At 35.4% G+C, this 8,808-nt stretch overlaps 1 pseudogene; it reads right to left on the bottom strand.

The window, feature by feature from the left end:
• Positions 1-561: 561 nt before the first annotated feature.
• Positions 562-7,165, bottom strand: LOC114315206 (protein EARLY STARVATION 1, chloroplastic-like; annotated as a pseudogene).
• Positions 7,166-8,808: the final 1,643 nt, after the last annotated feature.

The following is an 8,808-nucleotide window of genomic DNA, read 5'->3' on the forward strand; positions in this document are numbered from 1 at the left end:
GAACCCTTTCGAGTCCGAGTGCCTCGGATCTCTAGGCGTTCTTAATACCCTTTCGAGTCCGGGCTTGAGTAAGTCTCTAGGTTCGTGGATCCGAACCCTTTCGAGGCTTAGAGCGATTCAATCCGTTTGATGGCGATAAATCTAGGCCCACCGATTCTTGGACTTGCAATAAATTCGGGCCCACTAATCTTGGGCTATTGGGCCTAAATAAATTTAGTGGGCTCAAATTAGCCCCTCTTACAGATTTTAATTAAACTATGATTTATAAATTATTTAATATATTAACATTTAATTTTGATTTACACTTTTATTTTTGACATTAAATGTTAATTGTAGATTGGACCTTAACAAATTAAACCAGTTAATTAATTTTTACATTACTATAAATAAAAAATAAATATTTTCGTATCCTATTTTTTTTTAATTTTACCGTATCGACGTACCCGTATGTACCAATATCGTAGCTATACCCATGCTTCATAGGTTCATCTATTAACAAAATTCGAGTGTAAATATTGAATATTTCACTGGGATGAGGGAGAAAGCGTTCCTTGCAGGACATCATCTGGTGGTGGTGGTTGCCGCTAAGATGACCCAAAAACCACTATCTGGGTAGACACCTGGTGGCCTCTCCCGAGGTTCGATGGACAGCAACTGGCTCGAATTGCCCACCACATCTGCCCATCCATAATGAGGTTCAGCCCTACAATCAGAAGTCAACGCGTCATTTGATTCAAAACTGAAAGTGTAAAATGAAAATACAGGTCCTGGAGCCATGTTTATTTTTTTTTTTTTTAATTTTTAAATTTTTTTGGGTTCTTCGTGTATTTAAGTTCACAGAAGCACAAATAACTAACTAGTATTAATCAAGGAAAATATATCTTACTCATAGTAGTTTCCTCATCCACGACAATATCCCAGCTCTCACCCATTGTGCTCTTTACCATATTTGTGCACCTTACTTACACAAAGAGATAAGAAATATATCAGTGTCCAATATAGGATGAAAACAACCAATACTACAAAACGTAAATTAACTTCTGAACAAAGCTTGCTCATAAGTGAGAGGCATTCATAGATTAGTAACATACCCATTTCCATAGTGCTCTTCACCCCACGTCTAAACCATCCTAGAAATGGATGGAATATAATTGATTATTACTTCAAAAAAATACATTAACAAATTGTGAGGTGTAATTTCAATTGCGTTTGAACTTCTATCACCAAGACCCAAAAAGTGAAAAAGTTTTGATGAAGTGCAAGCATAATCACAACACAAACATTAGTGCATTCAATCTCCATGGGCTCTCATTGTCGTAGAGTTAAAAACATTTCAAAGAAAAGAAGGATGACACATACAATCACCACCAGGCAATACATGCCATGTCTCCCCTTGACGCGAACCTATGCCAGCAAAAAACTTCTCCCATTAGTCTTCCCATTCAGTTCCAAGTTCAGTCTCGGCTCACTTGTCTGTCCTGAGGAAAAGAAAAGAAACTCAAGTTTAATGCAACTAGATGAAGAAAGATATTTCCCCTTTCTCATTGTTTCAACCTTGTTTTTTAGAAAGGACTACAAAAAGAAACACAAATAGAAGCAATGTTCTCCAACATGTCAATCCAGGCATCTATAGAATGCTAGCTTATTATCCTTCCATATCCTATCTCAAATCTATGTCTTCTTTCTAACTCAATCTTTTGAATATCAGTAGTATAAATTTAGTTGAAAGGAGAAAATTTACTTTTAGTCCATCTCTTCTTCATGTCGTTGAGCCACATTTGGGCTTCTTTAGCTCCTGAAAGCATACTTAATTCAGGAAATTTCTTCATTTCTCCAGAAAAGATACACTCAATAAATTAGAGACACCAAGAGCAGGAAATTGTTGCAGACAAGTTTTTAATCTTCTAGCATGTGTACTTTTGGGTCGTTATGCTCGGGGTTGAGAATTAGTTCAAAAGTAGGAGGTGGTCGCTTTTCCCATTTTTGAACATCATTATTTCAAACTTTGGGTGACTTGATTGAGTTGATAAGACTTTGCACAAAGCTCATCGAACTATGCAAGGGTACAAACTAGGGAATACCATTTTAGAACAGATCCTATTCCATCATAATGCTCTCCCCGCTTCTCCCACCAGGATTGTTCATTCAGTCTGCCATACTTGTGTGCCCCTTTCTCAGTCCAGCCTTTTGCATCGTATTTTTCCCACCTGCAAAAAATAATGTATTGTCAACTACTGACTGGGGTTGGGTGACATGTTTGTTGCTCAAATGCATACCCAATGTCAACAAATTACAACTGTTGAGCAGTGAAAATTCGCTTACCATTTTTCACACCATCCACCATTTTCTGTGCCTGATTTTGCTTGTTTCTGGGCACTCCTTTCTATCCTAGCTAGGCTACTGCAATTTTACATAGCAGTAACTACTATCATCAGAATGATGACAAGATATATTATTGGTATACTGCAAAGTTGTCATTTGGAAATGCAGCTGGTAGCATTTAAATTTCTTTAAGCTGTTAAAGTTTACTATGAACAAAACGTGAATAATAAAGTCAAAACCTCCATTCATCTTGGTGAAGAACTTCTTGCCATGTTTCCCACCATAAATCCCCTTCAGCATTCCTTCCTGATTTTTCCACACCTATAACACAAGTATATAAACATAATCACAAAGGTCCAGAATGCTCAGGCATCATAAAAACGATTATCTTCTACAAACAATTTCTTCAACCGATACACACTACAACCATCATATTAGAAATAAAAAAATAAACACACCTAGCTCTTTGTATCCCGTCCAGTCACTTTTCTCCTACCACTGTCAAGGAGATCAACAAATCCAATTAAATGTATCCACCTGGGATGATGATACTTGATGAAGTTATGAAACAATTTCAAATGTAGCATAATTACGTGCATGTAATAATTATTGAACCGGCAATGGTAATGCCATTTTGAAAAGTAACAAGGCATTGGTTCCATTTGGTGCAGCTTTTGGCAAGCAAAAAAGTTCATGATCTAAACACACAAGCTAAAAGCATCTCCTTCGCAGCTTCCCAATAACAAGTTTTTTCTTTCGTCTGATTTAAGTCATTATTTACTCATTACAAGTTGCAAATAGAAACAACACAAACACTTTGGCACAAACTTCAAGATAAAAAAGCTAAGCACCCCCATTAGCCGCACCAAAATAGGGCCTTTGTCTGTTTTACTGTTCTTTCAGGCTTTGGAATTGAACTTGGACATTTTCCTTTCAAGATAAGTGCTCAAGGATATTTAATATCCAAGCCCACCAGGTACAACAGTTTCCTACCAAATAAACACACATACAGATATCCATTGAACCAATATGAAAGATAGCCAAATTTTTCAAAAGAAAAAGAATGTTCAACCTTTTATGCCATTTTAGAACACTTAAAATTTCCCACCAATAAACACAACATCAGAAAAAGCACATTACTAATTCATACAAGCATGCAAGCTAATGAATTAAAGTCCTATTGATAAGAATAAAGAAACGAAAACATAAAAGAAAATTTGTGTAGTGTTCGAGTGATTTTCAGATTAACAGAAAATTTGTGTACTTTTCAAGTGATGGCTGAAAAGTAACAAGGCAGTAATTTGTACCCTTTCTTTCCATTCTGAGAGCCATCATGGCTTTGACCACCCATCCTCGTCCGTCTACGTATGTATCCATTTTCTCCGAGGTCCTCTCCATTTTCTTGATACCACACGAGCTTCCATCTTCATTAGTACCAAACTCATGTTGACATTTTCATTTAACACCCAATTCGTCTCATTTGCAATACCAGTGTCTACACTATGAAGGAATGCAGTGAACACAACATACATCATCCAGCACTATAAGATGCCAAAATAAACAACTAAGTACTAACCAAATGCTATCTAGCAAAATTCTATCATGACATGCATCAGATGTGTAGGTCATTAAAAGATTTACCAATGCATATTTTATGCCTTTTGGGCATTTTCTAATGAAATTTTAACTATCATAAGAAAAATTAATAAAAAAACAAAAAAAGAAACTGGTTACCTCTTGTGGGTGGAGTATCACAAGACTGAGGACCAGAATTTCTTGAGGTACACCGGGGATAGAATTTTTATTTGGAGACAAATCGAGATCTTGTGCATTTGAAATTAGCTGAAGCGTGCTTAGAAAGCTGGAATGTAATCATATCATTGTTCAGGTCAAGATGATCTAGCTGCTGCTTGCTTTGGGACTGTCTACGAAGCTGATGACAAATAAAACCAACCTTTTATTTTGGTAACTTAATCCAACATGTCAATCTACTGGGGCTGTTCTGCTAGAAGGAAATACACCATCTAGATCAAGCATTAGGTAAACTTCAGAGGCTCGTGGCTGTACAAATTGGTTTTGCTATCAAAGTTGTGCTCTAATTATTGTTGACATTATGATCACACACAACGTCAAATAAATGCATGATGACTGGAAAATAATGCAGCCTAACAAACTATGCTGCAGTAACCAATCTAGTGTGACATTTGAACAAGAGAATGTTAGATAATGTATCAATGGGACCACATAATTAAATGTGGTGTTATCATTTATAAGAAGCCTACAATTTAAGTGATTCAATTTAGTTAATAGGCTTAAGGGTATATATGTTATGGACCTAATGTGTAGATACTAGTTGTATAATTTCTATTTCTATGAGGGGCAGAAATAGAAATTAAAACATATTGGTTAAAGTTGGTTTTCATTCTTTTTGAACTTCCACAGCCTTTCAGTTTTGAAAACCAATAAATAGAAATTAAAACCAATAATGGTTAAAGTTGGTTTTCATTCCTTTTGAACTTCCACAACCTTTCAGTTTTGAAAACCAATTACAACCTTTAAAAGGTTATGGTCCCTATTCCTTCCCATGTAGAAATAAGAGCACTGCCATTTTTTTCCTAAATTCTCTCAAGGAGAAACATAAGGCACCAAAGGGGAAAGGATTAGAAGGCTCTAACAAAGTCAATATTAAGGTTTTATTGACAATCAGACGCTTCCGTTTAACCGTTCATCAATGGATTCAGGTATGTCATTTTGTCTTGATTTCTTGATAATACACATGATAAATGATCCAAAGTGTAAGGTTTATGTTCTGAAATTTATATTTACAAGTGGTATCAGAGCCTGCATATCATGTGTCTTATCAGAATTGATATGCTTTATTCATTCTATTTAGTTTCCGGGAATCAGATTCTGAATTTTCTTATGGATGTAAATTCTATTTTTTCCTGTTTTGTTCTGTGAAAATGGCAATCTGTTTTCTGGAATTGTAAAATGATTCGGTAGGCAGTTTTTTTTTACTTTCTCTCAAATGGATGAACATCATGTATTTATATATATATAGATATATCTTGTGATTTGATCGGTTTAATTTTGAACATCATAAAAAAAATGACAGTGTTCTTATTTCCACATGGGAAGGAATAGGGACCATAACCTTTTAAAGGTTGTAATTGGTTTTCAAAACTGAAAGGTTGTGGAAGTTCAAAAGGAATGAAAACCAACTTTAACCATTATTGGTTTTAATTTCTATTTATTGGTTTTCAAAACTGAAAGGTTGTGGAAGTTCAAAAGGAATGAAAACCAATAATGGTTAAAGTTGGTTTTCATTCCTTTTGAACTTCCACAACCTTTCAGTTTTGAAAACCAATTACAACTTTTAAAAGGTTATGGTCCCTATTCCTTCCCATGTGGAAATAAGAACACTGCCATTTTTTTCCTAAATCCTCTCAAGGAGAAACATAAGGCACCAAAGGGGAAAGGATTAGAAGGCTCTAACAAAGTCAATATTAAGGTTTTATTGACAATCAGACGCTTCCGTTTAACCGTTCATCAATGGATTCAGGTATGTCATTTTGTCTTGATTTCTTGATAATACACATGGTAAATGATCCAAAGTTAAGGTTTATGTTCTGAAATTTATGTTTACAGAGAATGCATTGTTGTTTGCCCCTATCATGATGGAGAATTCATTGCATTCTAATTAGTTAAACACCAACACATAACTACATAAAGCTAACACAGACACAATCCTTCTACTTGTTATTTTGTAGTTGTCAAACATCACAGCACAAATTTCATAATTGGTTGTGGAGTCTAGAATTAGAAATGTATTTTAAAAGATATAATTTTCGTCATCACGTCAGTGTGTAGGCTACCTTAAATTCATTGTACTCCATCAATACCGTAGAATTCATTAATCATCTGAATTATATCCCTGTAAGCTGGCTGAAAATTTAGAGGGAAGGAAAGAAAATTTGATCCTTATTACATCTGTCGTTCCAAACCCAAGGAAAGGTAAAAGCCATTTTCCTTCTCTATCCTCTCTCTATTTCTTTGCAACCAAACGGAAGGCACTTGGAAAGATTAATAATCCTTTATCTGAGAAAGTCCTTAACTAAACCAGAGCAGGCAAATACTCAGGAAAGTAAAGAGCATACAAGTACAACTATAAGCACACATAGACATTACATATATAGTTAAGGGAGCAGCTTGCCTCCAGTCTGAGATCAAATTAGACAGGGCTGTTCGGCGTGTGGGCTCATCACGGATTCCATTTTAATAATCTGAACTGTTCTGTGTAGAACGCGTCGAGTACAAGTACTATATGCTTATAAAAAATTACGTTATTTCATCGGATGAGTTTTTTGTCAACCGTTAATTTGTTCACTGTCTATTTTTTTATACAAAACTGATTTGATCGCATAACTATCGATATCTGATCAACGTGATTTTTTACAGACATATAATACTCGACGAGTTCTACAAATTTAACGATTCAAATTACCAAAACAGTACCCATAATGACCCCACAGGCAAATAAATTTCTCTTTTGTCTCGAACTTGCCATCAAGTGAAAGAACCTTGTATTCTTATCCCCACACTTAGCCCACATCATTTTAGATTTTTGGTGCCATGAACTCTCCTTCCTCCTGCTCAGATCGCATACCTGCCCTCTAACTTCTCTCATGTTGATTGCTTCTGATTCTGACAAAGATCTCTCTCTTGCCACCAAGTCCAGTTCATGTAAATCCTCCTCTGCTTGCCTTAATTGGGTTTCCATATTTCCAAACACCTCTGAGTTCCATCTTTTGAGATTGGCTCTAAGTTTTGCAAATTTCCTCATCAATCTATACCCAGCCCATCTTGGTTCAACTGCTTTATTCCATGAATTCTTCACTTATGTTTTGAAATTAGGATGAAGTAGCCAAGCATTAATAAACCTGAATGATTTTGGTCCCTAATTCCTCTCATCCTCTATTAATAAGATTGGACAATGATCAGAGATTGTTCTAGGAAGTCCCCATTGCTTGAAAGAATACTCCTCAATCCATCTACTCTCCAATAGAAATCTATCTATCCTGTTCCATCTCTCCTCATCTTGTGTATTGCACCATGTAAAACTTCTACCCATCATTGGCAAATCAACTAGATTCAAATAATGTATCATATCATTAAAATCATTCATACCTCTCTCATTTCTAGAGCAACCCTTCATTCCACTAATAAATCTAATTTCATTGAAATCTCCACCCATGCACCATGGATTAGGGTAGAAGAGTTTCAATCTCCTTAATGATTCCCATAGCTGCCTTCTCTTACTAACATCATTTGGAGCATAAACATTGACCACAGAGCAATCAAAAGATAATTTAACAATACCTGACAGTAGGATAAAATGTTTGGAGCCGCAACAATCTACTAACTTAAATCTATCAGAGTTCCAAATACACAATAAACCCCCAGCACTGCCTTTAGCATCTACTCCTATATACTCCATTTTATCAAATGGTCAAATCGATTTAATAAACACTTCATCCATGCTACTTCTCTTTATTTCTTGTAGTAACACCACATCCACTCCTCTTTCTTTTATCAAGTTTTTAATTATACCCATTTTCATTGGTCTTCTTAGACCACATACATTCCATAACATTATCTTCATTAAGGAAACAACAAATACACCTAAACCCCTCTATTGGTAATTCAGACTTTAGCTCTCCTTCCACCAGCATCAGTCCTCTCCAAGTCCTTGCCTTCTAACTGAACAATTTTCTCTATCACATCATCATCCTTCCCATCAATATTTATGCCAAGTGATTTCCTCATCTGAACTGTTGCTTTAGCCTCCTTGATCAGTCTTCCCCTTCTTTTACTCAATTCACTATTAAACGATGATAAGTTTGAGATTGCAACAGCAGTTGCTCTGAAAATGGCACCCCTATTGAAGCTTTTTAGGAGTAGTTTGCCTTTTGGAAGTGGCATGCCACTCTTTTTTACAACTCTTCTTCTCCTTTGTCCATATAATCCCTTGCTATTAGAAACAATTTCTGTAACAACCCCTATCCGTAATTAGCCACTAATCCGTATTTAATGATGTTAACGAGAGGATTAAAATAAATTATGTGTTTATTCTGCACTTTGTATGATTTTGGCTTTCTATCTGTTACTTATAGAAATAACTGTTTGAAATTCCACTTTAATATGTAAATCGAAAGCCTTATCAGCATCCGAAACCGAAATCGACTACACCAATATATTATTTGGAATTTTTAGGACCATATGGCGAGTTTTATTAAAAATTGATTCAGTCTGATTAATTAAGTCATGTTTGGTTAGCCTAATATTCTATTTAATATGTTTTAGCACCATAAACATATATATGAGATATAAGCTCATTTTCTTTTATCCCTTGAGTGGAAAAATCTGAGAATTCATCTTAGAGAGAGAGAGTGCAATTCTAGAGAGAGAAAGGTAGAGATAAGGAGA

This window comes from Camellia sinensis, chromosome 3 (genome assembly GCF_055761805.1).
Source record: "Camellia sinensis isolate YWXY chromosome 3, ASM5576180v1, whole genome shotgun sequence".
In the NCBI taxonomy this organism is placed as follows: Eukaryota; Viridiplantae; Streptophyta; class Magnoliopsida; order Ericales; family Theaceae; genus Camellia; species Camellia sinensis.